This window comes from Phascolarctos cinereus, unplaced genomic scaffold, assembly GCF_003287225.1.
Source record: "Phascolarctos cinereus isolate Bilbo 61053 unplaced genomic scaffold, phaCin_HiC Scaffold_3;HRSCAF=262, whole genome shotgun sequence".
Classification (NCBI taxonomy): Eukaryota; Metazoa; Chordata; class Mammalia; order Diprotodontia; family Phascolarctidae; genus Phascolarctos; species Phascolarctos cinereus.
Genome location: NW_027555736.1, coordinates 42,793,761 through 42,819,812, shown reverse-complemented (window position 1 = coordinate 42,819,812; position 26,052 = coordinate 42,793,761). Strand labels below are relative to the sequence as shown.

The 26,052-nt window shown below is 41.5% G+C and overlaps 1 protein-coding gene across 5 annotated transcripts in view; it reads left to right on the top strand.

Annotated features, from left to right (window-relative positions):
• Positions 1-410: 410 nt before the first annotated feature.
• RASSF4 (Ras association domain family member 4) overlaps positions 411-26,052 on the top strand; it is a 78,494-nt gene continuing 52,852 nt past the window's right edge. For 3 of the 5 annotated variants that reach the window (XM_020994627.2, XM_020994628.2, XM_020994624.2), the window contains exons 1-2: positions 411-520; positions 21,610-21,715. The gene's annotated coding sequence lies outside the window, so the exon portion shown is untranslated. Of the gene's footprint in view, positions 521-1,650; positions 1,889-21,609; positions 21,716-26,052 lie in introns of those variants that run through there. The other 2 variants (XM_020994625.2, XM_020994626.2) reach the window with 2 other exon arrangements.

Genomic DNA, 26,052 nt, shown 5'->3' with positions numbered 1-26,052 from the left:
AGATCCAGAGAAGCTATGTGATTTGTACAGGGTCACACAGGTGGTAAGAGACAAAGGCTGCGTTCGAACCCATGTCTCCCAAAGCCAACTCCTGAATGCACCCTTTCCACGGTACCATCTTGCCTTGCCCAGGCTGCCTTCCGCTTCGTGGGCTAGACCCGCACCTTTGCCCAGGGCCTAGAACTGCTGTATACAGTTCTCATAGCTGCAGCAGATGCCTAGGGGAATGAGGCTGAAGGGCGCTGAAAGCCCACGCCTGCGGCTCCTCCTTTCCTCGGGTTCTGGGTCACCCTCTTCTTGGCCACGCCCACCTCGCCATGGGGAGTTAGAGGAGGCGGAGCAGGTTGGCGCCGGGGCCGCAGTGATTGGCAGATGCCCGGGCTGGGGCGGGGATGTGAGGGGAGCAGAGAAGCGAGGGACTGTGGCCGGGGCTGCTGCTGGGAGCGGAGCCGGCCACGCGCAGGGCGAGGAGGGCTCCAGGGGTGGACGCGCGCGTGCCGGCTTGGGGAGTCTCGAGTGGGTGAGTGATGCAGATTCCTTTCTACCCCTTCCTCTTCACAGAGAAGGGACCGGCATCCTCAGCTCCCAAGAAGTACCTTCTCTTGGGCTAGCGTGCCCTGCCCAGGGGCTGGGGGACATTTATTGATCCCGGGCGACACCACGCCTTTGCCCTTCCCTGGGCTGATGCTGCCCTGCCCGCTTCTCTACTCCACACCCCGTGGTACCCTACACTCATCTCTGCGTCCCACTGCACCAGTAGGACTCCCGGTGCTTCTAATCCCCTCACCTTCTTGATATCCACCCCACCCCCAACCTTCTCTACTGCCCCTTTAGACTAAATGAATCTATTGCTGGAGCGCAGACGGTGCTTTCCTTGGGGGTCGTGTGGAGGAAACATCTGCCAGGGAGACAAGTGCCCGGGACTGCCCGTGTCCTAGGCTGTGTCTACCACTGGGTTTCCCCTCCCCAGGTGGTACTGGGGAGGGGAACCCAGGTGGCCCCAGAGCAGGGCAAAAGAAGCACCTGACTGACCGCCCACCCTACCCCCTTCGTGCTCCCTGTGAATTGCACATGGATTATCACGTGGAGATTCTACCCTTGGCTCACTGGTACGTCCCACATTGCTCCACCTTTTTGTTAGGGAAGGACCAGGTTTTGAAGAAAGGGCTTCTTCAGTATCTTGAACCTGGAACTGGGTGGGTTGCTGGACTTCTGGTCGAAACTTCAGTTTTGAACACCCTCTTAAACCATTTATACCCGACAGCTTCTCAAGATGTTTGTTTGTTTCCCCTAAAGACTAGCAAACCTAGGTGGTGGAGAAGTGGGGGTGGAGGGCAAACATCTTCAGTCCACCAATCCTTAGAGATGTAGAAGCCGCCTTGTTTCATTTTTTAGTAAACTATGCCAGTCATTCAAACACACACACACACACACACACACACAGAGAGAGAGAGAGAGAGAGAGAGAGAGAGAGAGAGAGAGAGAGAGAGAGAAACACTTGTTCATTGTAGCTGTTGCTAATGAATACAGAACTTCCCTTGAGAAGCAAATCTCCCGACTCTCCTGGCCCCTCCCCTGCTGTCATTTCCAGAATACTATTCTGTGGGTTAAAGAGTCCAGGCTGGAATCAATTGCTTCATCGAATACAGTAGACTGTTGGACAGAGATTTCTTGAGGGCTTGGTTGTCCTTTAGTGTCTTTTACAAAAAAATAACTCCATTAATGTGTGCTAAGCCCACTTTAATTTGTGTTTGCTCTTAATGGTAGCAATGACAGTAATATAATTTACTGGTGTCAAAGGACTAATAAATAAACTCTTTGACGACGGGACTACTTTGGTTTTACCTTTGTGTACTAAGTGCCTAGCACAGTGCTTGCTGCATATTAGGTGAGTAATTAGGTGTCCTGAGTTAAATGTTATTGACTGATAAATACAGTAAAATGATTTTAAATCAAATAGTGGAGAAAACTAAGCTTGGATTTGGGGGTGGGAGATGGGAATGAATGTTGATATTGGATGATTAATACTTTTTGTTGTTTCGTTTACTCAGGAAAGCAGATGACAGGGTATGCCGTTTGGTCTACCTTGAATTGTTTTAGATTTGTGGACATTGCATAGCCAATAACATGAATACTAGTTATTTTAAATATAATGTATTCTGTGCACAGTGTGTGTGTGTAGGTGCCATGGGGATAAATGAAGACATATATGACCTAGTCCTTACTCTCAACATGTTTATAATCCATTATTATAATTCTGTAATGAGGATTACCCTTATGGAGCAGTTAGGTCATAATAGAGAATAGTGACATTTCTTGCCTTCTCCGTCGGTGGGGAGGAGAAAGGGAGTTTGGAACTCAAAATAAAAATATATTAAAAAGAAGAAGAAGAAGAATGCCTAGTCCTATAGCATCATCAGGAGAATGTTGTTACCAAAAAAATAAAACAAAACAGATGGGTCATTGTAATAGGAAACGAGTTGGAATCATTGAAAGTGCTTGACAATTCCTCAATTGTTGACTAGCCTGATTTCCTCCTATTTGATTCTTGACTCGGTTCATTGTCTATGAACAGCCCATGGCCAAGATAGAGTATTGAGCCAGTGGCTAGGGCCTCCCCCATTCAGTGACCCTGTATTTACTTTGTAAATGTTTTGCATTTTCTCGTATGTATATACGTTATTTCCCCTCAAAGAATGTAAGGCAGGGGCTAGTTTGTTTTTGAATTTGTATCCTCAGTGTGTCTAGCACATAGTACACATTTGTTAGTGCTTGGAGAGAGAGAGAGAGAGAGAGAGAGAGAGAGAGAGAGAGAGAGAGAGAGAGAGAGAGAGGGAGGGAGGGAGGGAGGGAGGGAGAGGGAGAGAGAGAGAGGAGAATGGAAAGATGCTTCTTAAGTGCTGTTAATGTACCAAGCACTGGTATGTACCATGTACAAGAGTAAGTCCTCTCTATGTGCCAAGGTACTGGTGAAAAGATAAAATAATGCCTGCTCTCAAGGAACTCTGTACTCTGTGTGAGATGATAGGACATAAAAGAAAGTTCAGCTGCGGAGCACATAGCAAGGGCCAAAGGTTGTATTGTATGTGCGCATTCCTGTACCTATACATACACACTCTAATTCAACCGATCGGTCATCCAGCTTCATGTCATATCTGGATAGTAATCCCTGGGGGAAAAAGCACTTTACCTCTGTCTGTGTCAGTTTCCTAATCTGTAAAGTAAGGGTAGTAATAGCACCTACCTCCTAGGATTATTGTTAGGATAAAACGAGATCATATTTGTAAATGCTTTGCAAACCTTAAAGTGCTACGTAATAAATGCTCTTCTTATTATTAATCCATTTTTCAATACCTTTCTGTGGTTTTGCCTCTTTCCTTCTTTCCACGTGTCCTAAAGTTCTTCCCTTTCAAAGCCTCATCCTTTGGGATCACGCTCCGTTAATCTTTCCCAGTGCATCATTGTACTCTAGTTCCTTCTCTTCTGTGGAAAAATATATGCAAAATTCTCCTAACCTTGCTGTGGTTCATCTCATTTCACCCTCTCACTGTAAAACTTCAAGGAAGTTGCGTTCAATCATTGACTTCAATTTTCTCACTGCCAACACTTAGACTTTGGCTCCTGACTCCACTGTTCTATTGCTCTCACCTCCTAGATCACCAAATTCGGTGATCTTTTCTCAGTGGTTTTCCTTGACAACTGAATCACCCATGAAGCTGTCCACTACCTCTTCTATTCTGTGAAATGGTTGCTTTTCCTAGCTTTTCTTAACCATCCACTCTTTCTTATCTTTCTGTCTCCCTCATTGCCTCCTCTTCTTCCTCCCTTCCCAGCATCCTGCCCTAGGCCCATGTCTCTTCTTTCTTTTTCCTCTCTACCACCTGTCCCCAAATTTCTCTTTTGCGAGGCTTATCTGTGCCATGTATGTAAGCATGACCTCTCTAAATCACTCCCAAATCTTTATTTCCTTCACTAATCTCTCCTAAGTTGCAGAGCCAGGTCTCCAACAATGACCAGATGTCTCCATATCTCTGCCAGAACCTCAAACTTGATATATCTCAAACTGAAATCATCTTTCCCCCAAAACTTGTTCCTCTTCCTTACTTCTCCATCATCTATTAATAGTGCTAGCATTCTGCCAGGCACTCACACTTAAAACCTCAGAGTCATCTATTTCCCCTCTCATGCTTCCCATTTCTAGTTGATCTACCAAATGGTAGCAATTTTCCTTTATAGCATCTCTGAACTACATTCCCAATGCCTTCACTTTTGCTAGCTCAGACCCTCATTACTTCTCTCCTGACTTTTGCAATATTCAGTCTTCCATACTCAAATATAATTTACTCATCCTATCCATCACACATATTGCTATGAGATTAGTTTTCCTAATACAACAAATGGATCGGGTGCTGCCTGTAATAAAAACTTGCATTTTTTGTAGTATGTTACAGTTTTAAATATGCCTTCAGGCATGTGCTATCATTTGGTCTAGAGAACAACTCTAAGCTAGGCCAAGGGAAGCAGTATTGCTCTTGTTTTGCAGATTAGGAAACTGAGGCTCAAGTAGTAATTTCCTCAAGGTCAAACTGGTAAACTTAGTATTCTAACTCAAGTTCATCCGATTTAAATTCAGGTTCTTCTACCATTTGACAAAATTCAATAAGCTTTTATTAACTCCTGTTTTGATTACAAAGAAAGCAGGAAACTGGGGGGGGGGGAAATTACAGTGGGTTTCTCTGATAAAGGCCTCATTTCTCCAGTATGTAGAGAACTGAGTCAAATTTATAAGAATATAAGTCATTACCCAGTTGATAAATGGTCAAAGGATATGATCAGGCAATTTTCAGAAGAAGAAATCAAAGCTATCTATAGTCATATAAAAATGCTCTAAATCATTGTTGATTAGAGAAATGCAAATTAAAACAATTTGTCATGTTATGACAGAAAAGGAAAAACAGCAAATTCTGGAGTGGAGGTGGAAAAATGAAGATACTAATGCTTTGTTGGTAGAGTTATGACCTAATCCAACCATTCTGGAGAGCAAATCTGGACTGTGCCCAAAAGACTAAACTGTGCATACCCGTTGATCCAGCAATATTCACTACTACATCTGTATCCCAAAGAGGCTTAAAACAAGGGAAAAGGACATATATGTAAAAAAACACATTCACAGCAGCTCTTATTGTGGTGGCAAAAAATTTGGAAATTGGGGGAATGCTCATCATTGAGGATTGGCTGAACAAGTTGTGCTATGTGATTGTGATGGAATACTATTGTGCTATAAGAAATGATAAACAGCATGGTTTCAGAAAAACCTGGGAAGACTTGCATGAACTGATGCAAAGTGAAGTGAGCACAATCAAGAGAACATCGGGTATAGAACATTAATTCTGTCTGATGATCAATTGTGAATAATTTAGCCATTCTCAACAATATAATAATCTAAGACAATTCCAAAGGAATTATGATAAAAAATGCTACTCATCTCCAGAGAAAGCACTGGAGTCTAAATGCAGATCAAAGCATATTTTTTTTAACTTTCTTCTTTTTCTTCTGGTGAGAGGAGACGATCTTTGTTTTCTTTTGTAACATATATACAGAAATAAGTTTTACATGGTTGCACATATATCATTTATATTAAATTACTTGCCTTCTCAAGGAGGGGAGAAGGGAGGGAAAGAGGGGGGGGAGACCTTGGAACTCAATTTTTTAAAATGAATGTTAAAAATTGCTTTTACATGGGATTAAGAAAAAATAAATGATTAAAAAAACCTCACCTCCTGCTTTGTATAAGGTACCTATGCTAGGCACACAAAGAAATAGTCCCTGACTTCAAGGAGCCTTCATGACACTGGGAGAGGGGAGGAGATTCCCCAAGTATGCAAAGAAATGCAAGGTCATTTGAGGAGTGAGAGAATACAAACAATTAGGGAGAGGGGGACATCAGAACATAACTTGGCAGAAGAAAACAGTTGTGGCTTAAAGGAAGGCCCAGATTCCAAGAGGTAGAGAGGCAAGGAGTGAGAGAGAAGATGGTGCTTGGGAAACAGCTGCTAGCAAACCTGTTTGGCTGCACCTTAAAGTGTCTGATGAGGACTGATGTGAAATAAGGCTGGAAAGGTAGCTTGGTGCCCGCCTGTGAAGGGTCTTAAATGTCAGGTTGAGGAATTTGTTTTGTACCTGGGACATAATAGGGAGTGAGTGAAGGTTTTTGAGCAGGTGACATGATTAATCTAGTACCTTAGCAAGCTTGATTTGGCAGCTATATGGAGGATAAACTAGAGATGGGAGCAAGGGGAAGAAGGAAGATTCCTCCTCAAAAACTAGAGCCCAAAAGCTTTAGCAAACTATGCAATCTTGATCAAACCCAAGGGTTCTTCACCTTTTTGTGTGTCGTGGTCCTCTTTGGCAATCTGCTGAAGTCCATAGACTTTTCAAATAATGGTTTCTTGCCTACATGCAAATTGAAGAAACTGCTAACTTTCAGTGAGAGGTTAGTGGAAATAAACATGTAAAATTTCCCCATCGCAGTTGTGGACCCCCTGAAATCTGTGTTCTGCAGATTCCAGGGTAAGAAGCCGTGCTGTAACCTGACTTTCTAATCATATCATATCTTAGTCTCTTTCATGCAGTGTTTTGCTCTGAGCAAATTTGTTTGCTTGGCTCAATTTGAAGTCAGAGGATGTGGGTTCAGGTCTCAGTTGTAGTACTTGTGGAACTTTGTAGTGCTTGTAATAAGTCACTTCCTTTTTGTGGGCTTGTCTCCTGATTTGTAAAATGGGGAGATGGAAGGTGCTGGACTGCAATGCTGTCTAAGGTCCTTCCAATTCTAATTCTATGACTCTATGAATTTGTTCTCTATGTTTTTCTGTGTCCGTGTGGTTTGTTTGAATTTCTCCTGCCTAGAATGCCCTCCTTTTCTCTCTCTCTTTCTGTGTCTCTCTCTTCCTCTCTCCTCTATCTCTCTCTCTTCTCTGTCTCTCTATCTTGCTGTCTCTGTCTCTCTTTCTCTCCTGCTGATGCTTGAAGGTCCAGCTCAAATACTACCTTTTTTTCTAGGCAAACTTTGCTGATGGCAGCTCAAAGCTCTAAGTAATAAGAAATACATGAATAGAGAGTTGGACTAAGAGCCGGGAAGATGTGAGGTTCAGTCCTCTGATGCTAGTGACTTGGAAAAGTCCTGCCTCTGACACAATGCTACCTGTGTGACCTTGGATAAGTCACTTAACTTCCCAATGTTCTAGACTATATGTTGAAGAGCAGCTGTTGACTTGTAGTTGGTGTGCTGAGAGAGGTATTAAACTCACCTGAGGACTGAACCAGATTACAATGTAATTGGGAACAAATAAATAAAATTACAGTACAACACAGATAATGTTACTTGGTACTTTTCCAAGTCACTAGGAATCCCCCAAGGGGCCCTTTCTATTTGAGCTTGATACCACTGTCTTAGACCAATGAAATCACAGGTCCAGTCTCTAGGCTCATATGAATGTCAGCTGGTGTGTTATTCATGTTAAATATTCTTATGTCAGATTATCATTTGAATCCTAATATGAGGGCAGGAGTGCAGCCAGGTGGCACAGTGGATAGCGCACTGGGCCTGAAACTAGAAAAACTCATCTTCCTGAGTTCAAATCTAGTCTCAGACACTTATTAGCTACATGACCTTGGGCAAGTCACTTAACCCTGTTTGCCCCAGTTTCCTCCTCTGTAAAATGAGCTGGAGAAGGAAATGGCAAAAGACTCTAGAATCTCTGCCAAGAAAACCCAAATAGGGTTATGAAGAGGTGGACATGACAAATGAATGAACAAGAACTTGGAGACAGGAAGCTACAGTGGAAATAAAAACAAACGAACAGAAAACATTGAGTTTGGTTTCAAAGGACCTGGATTCAAATGTTAACCGTGAAATCTACTCTCTGACTGTAAAGAAGAGTATTTCTTTGGTCTGCACTTTCCTCCTCTTTAAGACGCAAAGGTTGAACTAGGTCACTAATGTAATAAGTCTGTGATTCTAGGTATAGTACTTAGTATAAGGGAGAGATTAGTTTTACACACACATGCACACACACCTTTATACTGGTTAACATTTGCATGTGCTGATACTGATGTCTCCCTCATGCAACTGATGACAGACGACCCTCAGGGAGAGATAGGTGGATGACATAATGAGGGCTCTAGAGATCCTGACAGCCTGGGATGATGGATGGGCTACATCTAACAACATACAAATTTAATAAGTATAAATGTAAAGTCCTGCATCTAGTTTTAAAAAATAATCTAATTCCTAAGTATAGAATGGAGGAGGGAGGCAGAGAGGTGGTGAGCTTTGCATCCAAGTGCCTTAGCTCAGCATTTCACTTGTAAGCCCTTATCCCAGAGGCAGTGGGGAGAGAGTGAATCTTTTTGAGCAGATAAGTGACACGGTCAGATCTGTGCCTTAGGAAAGCCATGATGAGAAAAGGACAGAAAGCTCAGTGAATCCTAATTCTGATGTGGCTGCAAAAAAAGTGAATTTGATATTAGGCTACATTAAGAGACAAATAATATCCGGAATAAGGGGAGAGGATGGTTCCATCGTATTCTTCCCTCTCAGCCCACATCCGGAGTGTTTTCTGGGCAACATATTTTAGGAGTTATATTGACACACTGAAATGCATCTGAAGGAGCATATCTAGCATAGTCAAAGGTCCTCAATGCAATCTTATTCAAGCAGCGATGAAGGAATTGAGGGCATTTAGCTTGTAGAAGAAAAAAATCATGGATCATTAGAACTGAAATGAACCTTGAGTCTCATCCCAGGCTGCTGGATGGCTTAGTGGATAGAGTGCCTGATTTGGAGTCACGAAGACCAACCCCAAGCCAACCCCAGATACTTACTAGCCCTTTAACCCCTGGCCAAGTAGTATAACTTTACTCATCTGTAAAACAGGGATAACATAGTAGATCTTCTTACCTTCCAGGGTGTGAGGATCAAATGAGGTAATATTTGTAAAACGTTTTGCAAGCCTTCAAATCCTTCATAAAGGCTAGTTCATATTAAATGCAAAATCTATGCAGAGTGATTTCGGGGAAGCAGTAAAAATGGGAAGATCAGAAGACTCTCGAAGGAGACGACACGTGAGCTGAGCCATGAATGAGTCTAGTTCTGTTCCCATCCTAGATTCAGTCCATTAAATTCCATTCTTTGAATAGACAGGCCCAGGACAGCCTGCTCAAATGTACAGAGAGCAGAAACAGAGCATCAATGGGGAAGGGATTTTGTCTGGAACACAGAGTACAGGAGGGAGAGTAATAAGTAATGTTTAATTTGCCTGGAAAAGTGTACTGGAACCAGGTTGTGAAGGGCTTTAATTGCTAAACAGAATAGTTTGTGAGGCAATAGGGACCCACGGACATTTCTCAAGTGTGGAACTGATGCGGTTGTACTTGTGCTTTAAAATATATTGGAAAGGGGCAGCTAGATGGCACAGTGGATAGAGCACTGGCCCTGGAGTCAGGAGAACCTGAGTTCAAATCCAGTCTCAGACACTTGACACTTACTAGCTGTGTGACCCTGGGCAAGTCACTTAACCTCAATGCCTAGCCCCCCCCCAAAAAAAAATATGTGGAGGAAAAGTCTGGATTCAGCATAGCCAGTGAGGAGGCTATTAGAATGGTACAGGCTAGAGGTAATGAGTATGATGGTGGTGGCTGTTTGGGGGAAGAGACAGGAATGGAGGTAAAATCTATGTGACTGAAGGAATTGGGGTTGCTTAGTCTGAGGGAGGAGATTTGCTAATGACATGAGAGTAATCTTCAAGCACTTGAAAGGATTTCTTGTGGAATAAAGATTAAACGTATTCAGTGTAGATCCTGATGGAATAATTAAGACCAATAAGTTGGGATTAGAGAGAGGCAGATTTTTGTCTATTAAGGAATGAATATATATATATATATATATATATATATATATATATATATATATATATATATGTGAATGTATGTATGTATACACACACATATACATGCATATATACACATATATATATGTATGTATATATGTATGTGTGTGCATATATAGACATATATACATATTATATATGCATATATGTGTGTGTGTGTGTGTGTGTGTGTATGTATATATTCCAAGCATCAGAGCTGTTTACAAGAAGAAATGGAAAAGGCTGCCTTGTGAGATAGGAGGTACCCATGTTACCATCCCTAGATATCCTTGGACTGTTTGTCTGAATATCATAAAGACGATTTGGCTCAGCTGTGGACCGAGCGATGTGAAAGAATCCTTCTGACTCTGAATTCCTTTTTCTATTTTCTACTTATTTGTATTCATGGCCTTTTTTTTCCCTGACTAGACTGTAAGCTTCTTGAGGGCAGGCACTGTTTTCTTTGCATTCCCAACACGTGGCAGAGTACCTGGCACATAGTGAATATTTAGTAAATTCTTATTGAGTTGGATTTGATAAGTAAAATGTAGCTTCTCCCTAAAAGACAGTTAAGGACCCAGCACTATCTCATTTAATGTTTCCCAGGCTCCAACACGTTTTGTGATGATTTGAATTCTCAGGAGTTGCCATTAGGTCATAGGGGAACACCAGCTTCTCTGTTCTTGTCTCCTGCTATCTGTCAGAAGCCACACATAGACCTCTCGGCCTCCTAAGTGTCTGAGGCCCAGAAAGGTGACCTGCCTGTCTGTGATTTCCAGAACTAACAAGTTTCAGAGTAGGGATGACTTACTTTTGATAACAATAAGGGGCAAGTGATAGGGACCTGGGGGAAAGTCCATTTGGATTCAGCTCAGTGAGCTTTATGAAAGCACATAGTTCCACTTTTGTTGGAGGAAATTGTAAATTCTCTCAATTCTCCTTTTAAGTTTTGATGCCTTATCACAATCAAGGCATGACTGTTGCCTTCATCAATAAATAATAAGCGTATTTCCTCTTCACTCCACTGCATTTATGACAGAGCTAGAGAAAATCCTTTGGCATCTCCCTGAGCTTTTTTCTGAAAGAATGCCTCAGAGAAACAAAGAGGTACAACGTCTTAAAGCGAGAAGGAATGTTAAAGATCATGTCATACAGCCATTCATTTTACAGATGTGGAAACTGAGGCCTGGAGAAGGGACTTGCAATGAGAAGAGGTGAGCCTAGAATTCACATCTCCCAACTTCCAGTTCCATTTCACACATGCAGGGTGCCATGATGCTTAGCTGCTTCTTAGCTTGGCCTTAGAGAGCCCTACCTGTCACTTTGCTCTTTTGGCTGAGTTAAACTGTGGGAGCTCATATCTGTGGTGCAGCCTCAGAACATCTGCCCTAGCTATGATACTGTAGGTTACTGTCTCCTCCTGCTTCTCGACCTATGGGAGGAAGCAATAAAGCTGGAATGCAAGCCGGGTCCTTTTATTTCAAATCCAGCCCTGTTCTCATGACATTTCATAAATATGCAAACATTAGTCTGTAATATGCTAGGATACAATGAAGTACATAGGAAAAATCAAAAAGGTCAAAAAGTCTAAGAGATCAAGGGGGGAGGGACAATTCCCTCTTTGGGGAAGTTTTCATGGAGTAGGGGATTTTGAAGGAAGAGAGGATTTTAACAGCCGCAGATGTGAGTGGAGTCCAGGGAAGGGATGACATCTATAAATAACATAGAGGCAGGATCGGAAAGAACAAGGCCCAGAACAGTGACTAGTCTTGTTTGTGAGATATGACAGGGGGAGAAATGGGAGATGTGGGGGGGGGAGGCATTCCATCTTCCCTTTTTCAACAGAAGGAATGCAATTTTAGAATGTCTCCATTTCACTGTAAACGAGCAATCATGTCTAACCCTTATTGTTTGCCTTCTTTTACCCTGGTTCTTCACCATAGACAACCAAAAGACGGACCGACAGAGTCCGCCTTGTGTCAGACCCCCAAATCTAACAGACTTTCAGATTAGGACATGTTCCCTGAAACATGCATACACACATACATATACACATACACACACACACACACACACAACACAGCCTCCCAAGCCCTGTGATTTTATCTACTTATGAATCCAGCAGCACAGCATTTTCTGTATACTGTAAGTATACAAAAACTTAAGATCACAGAATCATCTAGAACTGGAAAAAAACTCTGAGGCAATCTATTTCAACACCATTTTTTAGATGATGTAACAGAGACCCATGTTGGCAAAGAGACTGGTTCAAAGGTCATATTAGTAGTAAGTAGCAAAAGTAGGATTTGAACCTGTGTCTTCTCACTCCAATCCATTGCTCCTTCCATTGTACTTTGCTATGGAAGCCCACTTGCCCCATGGAGAGTTCCATTCTCAATGGACCAAATGATGCTTTTCCTTGCCTTAGCTTGCAATAATAGATGAAATAAAGCCTTTTACTGCTTTGTACCCTAAGTTGTAAATAATAGTTTTTCTTTCCAAAACAGGAATATGAATATAAAAGTAGATTTGGACCAGATTTTTTGGTGGGGTGGGGTGGGAATTGAAAGCTCTGTTAAAGAATTTGAATTAATGATTGAATTAAGATGTAGAAAGGGGAATAAATAGAGCAAGTGAGAGATATTGGTGAAATAGACCCACAGGATTTTGCAATTGAATGCACATAGGTAGTGAGGGTTGGGGAAAATAATCAGAGACTGTTGAGGCAGAGAGAAATAGGGAGATCCGGAGATAGTGTTTTGGGGAAAAGAGAGAAATTCAGTTTTGGACATTTTGAATTTCAGAGCTGGTAATTCCTCACCCATAAAATGAGGGTTTTAGATTGGATGACTCCTAAAGTATCTTCTAGCTCTATACCTACGGTCCTATGAATGAATGAATGAATTTATTAAGGTCTTACTGTATACCAGGCACTGTGCACTAGAGAGACAAATACAAGCAAGGCAAATAGTCCCCCACCCTCAAAAAGCATACATTCTAATAGGGAAAGATAACCTATATGGAAGTGGTGACTAGGGAGTAGTGCTTTGGAGAGGGATGTCAGAAAGAAGGATGATTCACATAATAGGCAGCTGATTGAGAGAACCTTGACAGGAATAGTTGTATTGATATGATTACCGTTCTCTGAGGCAGGGCAGGGGGAAAGCAGCAGCAGGACTCACCTGATAGCATGGCTTTAAGAGCACAGTGGTCTTCCTAATATGACATGGTGGCCTGAGACTAGTCAAGATAAAGTGAAATGCTCCACATATAATCTTATTATCAAGGGGATGAATTAGCCAGCCTTCCTACCTTCAAGGGTTTTAGAGTTCAATAGAAGAGATTGTGTCTGTGATCAATTATGGTGAAGAGAGTATGTGATTTCCAGGAAATGGCTGTTAAAGACTTTGTTTATGATGGATGGATGTTCTTAATATCTTTGTTTTTCACATCACTTGGATGGATGGATGGGAGACCTGCTCCATAAAGAAACAGGAAGACTTACCAGTCTATTACGTTATATTATGGAAAGGAGAGTTGAAATCATAAGGGAAGGTAGGGGCAGGGGGAGGGAACAAGCATTTATTAAACACCTACTGTATTCCAGGCACTGTGCTACGTGCTTTACAAATATCACAGTTGATTGAGGAGAAGCTATTATGATACCATTTAACAGTTGAGGAAACTGAGGTAGTCAGAGGTTCAATGACTTATTTAAGGTCAGCTTGTAAGTGTGAGATGGGATTTGAACTCTATCCACTGCACTATCTAGCTGCCTAATAAGTTCCTAATAAGTTGCTCATTGGTTGGTACTTAATAAATGCTTATCAGGTTGATCTTTCTCCCCACTCAATCATCCTTCACTCAGCTGTCAAATAACTAATCTTCACAAAGTGTAGATCTGACATGTTATCACTGGTTCAGTAAAGTTCAGTGGCTTCCCATCACTTCTAGAATCAAACATAAAATCCTCTGTTTGGCATTCAGAGCCCTTCACAACCTGTCCCTCTCCCACCTTTCCAATCTTCTTAAGGCTCCTCGCCCTCAAGTAGCACTGGCCTTCTTCCTGTTCCTCTAACAAAACCCTACATCTCCCACCTCTGGGCATTTGTCCTGGCTGTCTCCCATGCCTGGAATGCTCTCCCTTGTCCCTGGTTTTCTTCAAATCTCAGAAAAAATCCCTCCCCTAATCCCCCTTAATGCTAATACCTTCCCTATATTGATCATTTTTAATTTATCTCATATATATCGGTTATAAATAGTTATTTTCTTGTGGTCTCCCCCAGTAGACTGAGTTCCTCGGAAGCAAAGACTGTCTTTTGCCTTTCTTTGTATCCCTAGTGTTTAGCACAGTGCCTGGTATAGAGTAGGTGCTTAATACTGGAGTCAGGAATATGTGTGTTCAAATTTGGCCTCAGACTTATTTAGCTGTTTGACCCTGGGCAAATCACTTAACCCTACCTATTTGCCACCGTGTACTCGTATGTAAAATGAGCTGGAGAAGGAAATGGCAAACCACTCCGGCATCTTTGCCAAGAAAACCCCAGATGGAGTCCCGAAGAATCAGACAAGACTGAAAATGACTGAATAACAGCAAAATGCTTATTGACTAACTGTTGAGAACTGAATTGAATCCTTTAGTGGATAAAGGTGATATTTTCCAAACCACTGTGCAGATAGCTATCTAACCCATCCTGGTAGAGGGAGGACAGGGTGGTACCAGGAATCTGGCTGTTAAATCAGGGAAGGAGGAGGATGAGGAGGGGAAGAAGGAAGCTTAAGATTCAGAAGGAAATGCTAATGGGACCAGCTGAAACTCTACCTATTTTTGCTTTGTTCGGTTTTATTCTCGTGTCCTGTTTTGCCTGAGCCTTTTTTTAGACTAGTAACAGTTCTTCTGCAACAATTGTGTCTGGAGTAATTGCTCTGAGCAAGCTGACCTATATCTCTTCCCTTTTAAAGCCTAGCTCCCAAAAGTAACTTGTCTGCTCCTGCTTCTGCTCTCTCCACCCACTCGCTTCTCCACCTCTTAGAATCAAGATTCTGACTCCGACACTCAGAGCTATTCTCTCTAAGGCTACCAGAAATCTCTTGACTGCTACATCTGACAGCCCTTTCTGTTCTCATCCTTCTTTTGGCTAGATTTGGTACTGCTGACCATCTTCTTTTCTCTGGGACACTCTCATTTGTACCTTAAAACAATTCTATGAGGTAGATACTAAAGGATGAATGGATTCATGGACAGATGGATAGATGGATGAAAATGGGCAGATGGATAAAATATTTATCAAGTACTTACTATGTATTGAAGGAAGAATCGAGGTGACTCAGTAGATAAAGTGCTAGGCTTGGAGTCAGGAAGAACTGAGTTCAAATTCAGCCTCACACACTTACTAGCTATGTGACCCTGGGTAAGTTATTTAACCTCTATTTGCCTTGATGCACTAGAGAAAAAAATGCAAAACACACCACTATTTCTGCCAAGAAAATCCAATGGACCACATTGTCCACAGGGTCACAAAGAGTCGGACACCACTAACCGGCTAAACAACAACAATACTGTGTATTGAACACTGTGCTAAGTACTAACGATACAAACACAAGCAAACAAGATAATCTTCAATGAGCTCACAATCCAATGGGGAAAAGACAACAATTCAATTCAATAAATATTTATTCAGCAGCTACTATGTTCCAGGCACTATGCTAAGTCCTGGGGATACAAATAAGACAAAGAAAGATAGTCCCTGTCTTCCAGGAGCTTAGAATCTAATTGGCACACACAAGAGGAAGCTGGAGTGGGTGAAGGGGAAGAATGGACACCAGGGGCTATCTGGCGTGTAGGGGATCATATTCCATGGAATTCAAACCAAGCAGAGGTACAGGTACAAATTAAAGACTTACAAGACGTACAGAATGGCGAAAATTCCAGGTATTCCTATCACTATTCTACAGATGAAGAAACTAAGATATGAAGCTTAATGACTTGCTAAGAGCTGCATAACTTGTGTCATAGCAAAAATTTGAACCCAGGTCTGCCTGATTTCCAATCCAACCTGCCTATGGCAGGTTGACATTCAATAACATTATTATTTTTATATATGACTTCAAAAATTGTAAGAAATATTTTTAGTTCTAACATTTCTCCTGAGCCCCAGTCCCACATCCCTACCTGCCTACTGAACAGATCTATCTGGGTAGCCCCCAGATCTCAAACTCAATGTGGCTATAATAGAATGCATTATTATTCCTCTTCCCCACCCCCAACCCTATACAGGTACATTTACTCCAAACTTCTCTTTACTGAAAATACCAGCATTGTTCTTGTGACCCAGGATCACAGCCTCAGTTGTCCTTGAAATCTTCCCTCTCCATTCTTGAAATCAACAAATCCTAGGCTTGAACATCTGACTTTGGGTTCCCAAGTCCAGATCAGATTTGAACAGGCAATTATTTATGACATGGGATGGAAATTCAGTGAGGAAGTAATTGCATAAACAAAGAAAGGGAAGTAGGAAGACTCTGGCGAGCAGAGGAAGCATGGAATTATTATTTCACCTTTTAATTTTCACTCGCTTGTGTTCCCTTGTCAAATGTCAGTTATTAACATTCTAGCCCTGCCATAAAAATCATTTTAAAAATGACTCCTGTGTATCCTAAGAGACTAAATACTACACAGACCACAGAACAGCACATTAACATCATAGATTTAGAACGGAAAAGAGGCTTAAAAGCCATCCAGTAGAACTTTCATTGAATGGTTAAGGAAACTGAGGCCCAGTAAAGGTAAGATTAATTGTTTTGCTGTTTAGTCTTTTTTTAGTCATGTTCAACTCTCTGTGACCCCCTTGGGGTTTTCTTGGCAAAGATACTGGAGTACTTTGCCATTTCCTTCTCCAGCTCATTTTACAGGTGATGAAACTGAGGCAAATAGGGTTAAATGATTTGCCCGAGTCACACAGCTAGTGAGTCTCTGAGGCCAGATTTGAAATCAGGAACATGAGATTTCCGAACTCCAGGCCTGAAGCTCTGTCCACTGCACCACTAGCTGCCAAGGTTAAGGTAATAAGGGATAAAGACAGAGTTTGAACCCAGGATATTTGACTCCAAAGACACAGTAAAGCACTTTCCATAGCTGGGCACTGAGAGCTTAAGTGCTCAGGGATTACTCAGTGTTTATCACAGTACTTAGCACATAATAGGTGCTTAATAAATGTTTATTGATTAATTGAGCAAAGGTCTTCCAGAATCTTGAGGGTGTCTATCCGCTATGCCAGGCTACCTCTTGTTAGGAGCCATTAAGCCCCAGTTCTCAAAGATTATGTCCTTGGGCAAGGCTGCTGGTTTCACATCATGAAATTAGCCTGGCACACTTGTGTTCAGCTGCTGTAAGAGTTCAGGGCTAATGGCACGATGAGATTGGACAGGTGGGCAGCTGGAGAGATGACCACAATTGAGGCTCTTCAAGGGCAGCCGGCATTTGTAGGGCATAGGGGTTGTTCTGGCATCAGGGCTGCCCTTCCTGAGCCTCTAAAAAACAGCTTTAGTGACAAGAAGGCAATCTACATGTGCTTGTGTGGTTCCAAGTGAACATGCCAAAGCAAATTTTGAAATAGTCAGTGTCTTACTTCCAGAATAAGTTTCTGCACATGCTAGAGGTTGTCGTAACAAGTGTTGAAGAAAAAAAAATGACAGTATTTCTTCTGTTTTGGTCACATGTCAATCATAAACAGTATATTCATTGAGCATTATTCTAGAGTCAAGCATTGTCTTCCTTGGAGAGAAAGACTCAAGCTGGTAGAGTCCACGCATGCTCTTGGATATGTCTCTGATACAAGACATTTTGAAGTTACTTTTATAAGAATACCAAATCAGGAAAGTGTTATCATATGATAAAACACATTACTCCTAGTAATGGAACAATAGTCACTTAGTTTTTCCTGAACACCCCTGGAGAAAAACTCTTCATCCCTCTTTGACCGCTCCCAAAGTAATCAAAGGGACTTCCTCCCTCTAATGAATGATTCCTTTGGAAGAGAAGTGAGTCTGTGGCCATAGGTGGGTCCTGTCTTCCTTTCAGGGGATGGGGAGGGCAACATCACACCCTATACCGGAGGTATTCCTCCTTAGGTTTGCTTCCTTTTTTCCAGTTTCTGGACCTGGTTTTTGTTCTTGACCTTTTATACGCTTTCCTCAAATTCAATTCAATAAACATTTATTGAAAGAAAGAGGTTTTGACCTGAGCAGATGGATTTCATAGCAGGGCATTGTTCCTTAAAAATTTTGATTAAATACTGATAAAATTTTGATTAATACTGATAAAATTTCCTCCCTTCAGGGAAGTCTGGAAAGAACTTTTGAGAAGAGAAATTACTGCCTCGTTATTGCTGTATTCATTATTTTTAAAAAATACATTCAAGCAAAATCCAAAGGAGGTTTGTGCTGTGCTTCCACATAAGGAAGGGTTAATTCAGCCAGCACTTCCTGGGCATTCACTACGTGCCTGGTCCTGTGGCTTGTCGGCCCAGGAGACAAGGGTGAATTAAAACACAGTCCCTTTTCTAAAGGACAGCCTGTAGGGTAGGTAGGAGGCATACACAAAAACCACCCTACAAGGAATACTTTGGAGTAGGAGAGGCTAAAAAGCATTACTGTGAGAGTTTTAAGGAAGAGGCCTATTCAGATAACTGAACAGTGGATGAGAATGCTGGACTTGGGAGTCAGGAAGATCAGAGTTCAAATCCATCCTCTATGTCACACTAGCTATTATTAAATCCTGCTAAGTCAATCAGACCCAGAATCTGATCATTCAGCTTCTCCTTGGCTCCAAAGATCCTTTCTTTCCCACTAGGACTATTTGTCCGGAACTCCTCTAAAGTATATGTGGAAGAAATAGTCAGACTACCTCTTGTAATTCAGCTTTCTGATCCAGCTAATAAGTGTCAGGGGTGGGATTTGAACCAGCTTTTCCATGCCCTGGCTCAGCACTTTCTATTGGCATGCTGCCTGTCGATTAACATATCTTTCTACAAGGAGATGGCTGCTGGTTCAGCTGCTAAATGAGGTTCTCTGCTTTTTAGATGGCCTTTGGAGAAAGACTGAAGCAAATGGCCCTTTGGCAGAGGGAGGGAGAGATTAACTGAACGGTAGTTTGAGTTGAAGCCAAACTCCCATTTCAGTGGCACTGACCCGTTTCGCCTCTCAAGAGGCTCATGCCTTTCTCTCTTATTTTGCTCCCTGCCTTTCTTTGGAGCTGGCAGGTTACTAATTGTATGAAAGCTCCTGCCTTGAGCCAAATGCTAGTTTCAGCTTCCCCATCTTTCCTGGCCAGTCATTTGGAAGATGTAGAAATGGGCGAATTCCCATTGGACTGAGCTCTTCAGTAATGACTGCATTGCAGCGATGTTGGAATGGTTAGCTGTAACATCTGTTGGGCTGAACAAATGTGTTGGGCAGAAGGTTGGCAAATTTGCAAGAGCTGAAAGCCATTTTTTCTAAGAGTGGACACAAGGATGTCATACAGTAGCTGTCGTAGAAACACTGTTTGGAAAGCATTTATTTAACTCAGGCTTACTTAAATTTTTTTTAACTTAAAAAAGGGGGAAAAAATAAAAACCTAGAACCTGGACTGGAAAGAGAATTTCGAGATCATCATTTTTCAGGGCAAATAATAGGCCCACAGAAGTGGCTTGCCCAAAATCATAATTTGGTATTATGAGAAAAAGACTGATTGTAGAAAACTTGGGTTCATAGCCCTGCTCTGTTTCTTTTCTTTTCTTTTCCTTCTTTCTTTCTTCTTTTTTAAAGGCAGTTGGGATTAAATGACTTGCCCAGGGTCACACAGCTAGTAGGTGTCTGAGGCTGGATTTGAACTCAGCTCTTTCAGGTGCTCTATCCACTATACCACCTAGTTGCCACCTAGCTGTGTGCACCCCTCCCCCCTTTTCTTATGATGTATGATATGGCCTTACATAAGTCCCTAAACTTCTGGTCTTCAGTTTCATTATATGTAAAGTGAGGATAATAATACCCTAACCCAGGACTATTGTGCATCTCCAATGACATGACATACGTAAAGCAGTTTGTAAGCGTTAAAGTGCTCCATTAATGTTGTTGTTTTCCTCTTCTTTCATAAGGAAGTTGGATTCAATCAGCTCTCAGGTATTTTCTAAAATTCACGTTGCCTCCTGGCTTCCCAGGATCTCACACTGACATCCTAGCCGAATGTCTCCTGACCACAACACTTTTCCCTGTTTCCTTAAAATGTCTCTTTCTTGTATCATATCAGTTCCCTTGGGCCCTATTATTTGCTTTCTAATGTAATAACTGATTATCTGAACAAATGTATCTATTCTACTGATTGATATGAAGTGATATATATTCCCAGCTCTCAGCAGAATTTGCATTTTAAGGGAAGATATTTAGAGATGCCCTTACTTATAGAAATCCATAACTAATGATGAGTGAAGCCTTTCACACCTGGCTCCCACCTTCCTTTCTTTATTTAATTTTTTAAAATTTTATTTGTAATTTATGGAATAAAACAAGCATTTCCATAATATATTATGATTTTTAAAAGATGATTGCACATGAAACTGCAAATCGGTTATGCACAACTTGCTATTCCTTTTAGATATGTAAGTTATCATGTAATTTTTTTTCTTTTTTTTCTTCCCTCTCCTCCCACCCTAGAGATGGCTACCATTAGACACAAATATGTGTATATATGCAAAATCATTCCATACATACTCCTATTTATCAGTTCTTTCTCTGAATGAAGATGGCATCTTCATATGTCCTTTGTAAATACCTAAAAAACCTCTCTTCTCTGATATGAAGGATCAGCTACAGATGGGTTAAAACTAGCAGACATTTCTTTCAGTCGTTTTGGGACACTCCTTAGGACTTCCCCATCATGCCAATGAGAACCCCATTTTCCTGCAAGATCACATTAGCCTTAGTACTCACCCTCTTTCCCTATGGGGCCTAATTGGAGAACTCCTCCCCAAACCTCCATTTAAGAAAGGTGCCCAGGCCAGCATCTCCTCATTTCCTCTGTCCCTTTGGATTTCTGTGTCATTCCTCAGTGTGGGGGAAGGGAGAGGGGTACCTTTTCCCCTCTCCCTTTTCAGTTTCCTTTTGAATTAGATTAGACTGTAAGCTCCTTGAGGCCAGGGACTTTTCTTTTTCCATATTTGTATCCCCAAAGTTTAGTACAGTGTTTGGCATATAGGAGGCGCTTAATAAGGTTTATTAACCATCTCATTTGCTCCTCACAGCAATCCTGTGGAGGAGATACTGCACAGTAACATCTCCCCATAACAGATGGGGAAGCTAAGAATAGGAGACGTTAGATCTACTTGTGGCCATGTAGCTCGTAAGCATTAGAGGTATGATTCAAGTTCAGGTTTCTTCTCTCTGTTTCTTACCCTGCATTTCCCCAGAACAAAGGTCAGGTGTGGAAGAGGGGGCAGGGAGAACCAGCTGGGCAGTGCACATCCTCTCTGCCCCATTGTCTGTTAGACTGAGAGGAAAGGCTGATCAATGGGCCTGAAATAGAAAGCAGAACCTGCTGAGAAGTTGGGAAATCCGAGCCAATGTGATGGGCATGAATCACGGAGGTGGCAGGATTCTGGGGCTTGCAGGACCCTAGTGATCATGGTCTCCATACTTTTTTTTTTAGGTGAAGGAACTGAGGTCCAGAAGTGAAGTTATAAGCCTCAAGCCATCCAACCAGAAATCGAACCCAGGTCTCCTGGCTCCAAATTCCAATTCCTGTTTGACTTTGAGTAAGTCACTTAACTTTTCTGGGCTTCAGCCTCCTCATTTATGTAACACTCTAATATAAAATTAGCTTCCTTTAATCCTAGGGAGCTATATAATGAATCAACCCCACCCTTTGACCTGTAAAATTAGAGGCTTAGCCTAGGATCTACATAATATCTAGTTCTAAATCTTACGAGCCTGTGCTCTGAAATTCCATGCTGTAATAATTCTTCATTCCCCCTAATTTTGGAGATCAAAAGTCCCCGTTTCTTTCTTGGTTCTTCCTCAAAAAGGCAATTTCCTCCAATTTAAAAATATTAGGGTCAAATCAACTCAGTGAGCACATATTAAGCACCCAATGTATGCCAGACACTGTGCTAAATGCAAAATAATGTGGTTTGAGGACTTTGGGTATAAGGGAATGCATGAAACTCATGCATGAATGCATGAATAGGAGGGTGTAGCAGAAATAGTTGGGAGTCGGGACCTGGGTTTAATCTCAACTCTGCCACTCACCTCTTCTAGCTGGCTCATTTGTAGTTTTCAGTAATCAACGAGCATATATTGACCACCTACTAACTGTAAGATGTCCTGGTAGATGCTGAGTATACAAATACAAAGAATGAAACAATTTCTCCAGACAAACAGCTCACATTTTAATGGAGAAATCAATCATACACACATATACATATATACATATACATATATACACATACATATATAAATGTACTTATATTACATAGAATATGTAACACACATACGTCATATCATATCTTATGACATATCATATGTGATACATATTATACATTAATGTAATAGTTGTAGCTGATGCTATATAGAATAAAGATAAAGAATATATGTAGTTGCTGAGCCTTAAAAGGTAGTTAGAGGAATTTTGCATGACCTGACATGTGATCATTGAAATCAAAGAACTTGCCTTATCAATGAGGGGTGAGGGATGGAAAGGCTGAAAGGAATTTAGAACTCAACATTTTAAAAGATAATTGTTAATTTTTTTATTATATTGGGAAATATTTAATGAAATAAAGAAAAATAATCTTTAAAAAATAAAAAAAAAGTTCTCAAAGTCAAAGAGAGAATGTCATATATCAGGAACAGCAAAATGGCCTCTCTGCCCACCTACCAAGGAGGCACAAATTCCTTGAGTGGGGTGACTCATGAGTCACACTCAGTAAATCCTGCAGTCAAGCCAAAACTCCTTTTCTAGTGTGGAGTTTGAGGATCAGTTAGCTAATAATTTGGTCCAGATTCCCCTCTCACATCCCCAATGCCTGGTTCTGTTTGACCCAGACAAGAACTCTATAAAACCACCTGGCTGTGGGCACCTTTCTATCCAGGGCCCTAGTGTACCTGACTTGACTCCATCTCCTTGACCATCCCTTCTTATTAGGTTTCCCCTCAATAAAGCTGACTTGCTTCACTTTCACTCCATTAACTTCTTCATTTGCTTTTCTCTCTCTTGTGTTACATCACATCTCAACCACATCAATTTTTGCATTAGAAGCCTAGACCATTAACCAAGGCGGGGATTGATGGTCTTGGTGGCCATTCCTACACCCATGCTTCCCCAGCCACAACTTAGGGAATGCAGAACATAAGAACTGGACTAGAACTCTATGTCCCAACATGAGTACCTCCTCAATTCTCCTAGATACCAGTCCCAAATATGCACCCCTTGGAATTTTTCCCCAGGCATCCTAAGTGGCTTGTAATGCAGATTGCCCCCTTTCCTCTCACTGTACCATGGAGCCCTGAATCTCACATAAATTAAATTAAGATAGTCAGCTTGGCACATGAGAGGCATGAGAATGAGTGATGTTTAATGAGAATGACAAGAGAGATGGAAATAAGTTACTATCTGAGAATAGATTTGAACTCAGGTCTTCCTGACTCCAGTCACTTAGCTACCTTGACACATGGTCACACATGCTCTGTAGGATTGTAAATATGGCCACTGTGTGAAATTTGGAGTGGAGAATGGACAGACTGGATTCAGGGAAACCATTTAATAACTATAGCAATAATTTAGTCCAGAGGTGATGAGGATCTGCCCTGAGGAGATGATGATAAATGAGGGGAGGGTATTTTGCACCTGATTAAATATCTGAGTTGGGGAAGAACAAGATGACTTTGAGGTGGTAACTGGAAGGATAGTAGTGCCCTCCTCAGAAACTGGAAAGTTTGCAGAAAGGGGAATTTGGGGCTGGAGGTGAGGGGAAGACAATGAGATATGTCAAGTGTGATAGGCCAGCTTAGATGTGGAAATGCAATCATTTGTATTCGAGGCCTAAAGCATGGTGGCTAGCTGTGAATCCCTGGGAAATCTTGACTAGGGAATGTGCCCTTTTTGAGCAATCTGCCTTTCACTATAACTGTCTTGCTCTCTCCCATGCTAGACTTAAATCAACCTTAAAAGTTCCAGAGGTATTAGGGAAACACTTAGAAATAGAAGGAGAATGATATGGCAAGCTGGGTTGTTTTTTTTTTTTTCACCCCAACCAAAAACTGAATGTGAAAGGGACCTAAATAAATAACCACAGGAACTGAAACTCTATTTCAACATCATTACAGCTGGAAAGTAAAGACTGTTTGAATGTTTGAATGCCATGGAGTCCCCTTCCTCTAGTCTAGGGGCTTGCCCTGAAGCTGAGTTGTCTGTCCAAGGGTGTTTGTTCAGGGTCCTTCCCTTTAATTTGCTGGAATATGACTTTATTCTCTTTCACTCTGTTGAAACTGCTCTGCAAAGTCATTGGTGACTTCCTAATCCTCAGATCCAAAGGTCTTTTTCTCAGTCCCCTTTCTCCTTGATTAGCCTTAGCTTTTGGTGTTTACTAAATTACTGCTATTACTTAATATTCTCCCCTGACTTAGCTGTCTTGACTCTGCTGTCTCGGTTTTTCTCTGACTTCACTGACTGCTCCTCTTCTTTATTAACTCTTATTATGTGCCCCTTTCCTTTTGAACCTAGGTGTTCCCCAGAGCTCTGTCCTTGAACCTTTCCCTTCTTTCTTTACACTCTGATCTTTGGCAATCCCCAAAGGTCATATCTATGCGATGATTCCCAAACCTTTATTTCCAACCCCAATCTCTTTCCTAAGTTCTGAACCCACATTTCTATCAGCCGATTGGATTTCTTCACTTCCTTGTCCATACCTTAAAGTGAACACATCCAAAGCTGAGTGTGTCAAGGTTCCCTAAAGCCTATTCCTTCTTGACTTCCTCTTTCTATTAGTGGTTCCAGTGTTCAGTCAATTGTTTGTACTTTAGACATCAGAGTCATTTCTAATTCTTTCCTCTTTCTTCTTTCCTTAGGTCTAATTAATAGCCAAGTGCTGGTGTTTTTGCGACTGTGACATCTCTTAGATCCACTGTCTCTGTTATCACTGCAGTCTATACCCTCCTTTTATGCACACACACAGTCTATCTGTATTTGTCTGTCTGTCTCTCTCTCTCTCTTTGTACACACATATATGTGTATGTATGTGTGTATGTATGTATGTATGTATGTGTGTGTGTGTATTCCACGACAGGATATTGCAATAGAGGAGATAGATAGGTGGATTGATAGAAGGATAGCCTCTACTGCAATAACCGGTAGTGGAAAGAGAACTTCGATGGATGTGTTGAGACCAGGGTTCAAATCCTGCCTCTTATGTTTACTAATATGTGACCTTGGTCAAGTTACTTCTCATCTCTAAACCCAAGTTTCCCAGGGAAAATATCATAGTTGCATGTGATTTATAAACCTTAAAGCATGATTTAAATGTTATCTATTATTTAACCTAACTACTCTCCCAGCTTCATCTTTCATTTAGTCGATGAACATATATTAAGCACCTGCTATGTACCAGACACTGTGCTAAGTGCTGGGGATACAAAAAAGAGGCAAAAGACAGTCCCTGCCCTCAAGGAGCTCACATTTTAATGGGAGAGACAACATGCAAACAAATGTATACAAGTGATATATAGGATCAGTAGGAAATAATTAACAGGGGAGGCACTAGCATTAAGAGGGGATGGGGAAAGCTTCCACTAGAAGAAAGGATTTTAGTTGAGACTTAAAGGAAGCTAGGGAAGCTATAGGCAGAGATAAGGAAGGAACATGGTTGGGAGGGGCTAATCAAAACTAGTTAAGAGATCACTGGGGCCTGGATGTAGTAGATGCAGCATTCCATCCCCAGCATTCACTCTCCCTCCTCATTTCCCCCACCCCCCAATTCTCCAATGGAAAGAATGAAGTATCTTTCCTTACCTCTTCCTAATATCTTTTGAATTACATAGTTTTCGGCTTTGTCTTCTCATCATCATGTTTATGCTTTTCTGAGATTCTACTCCATTC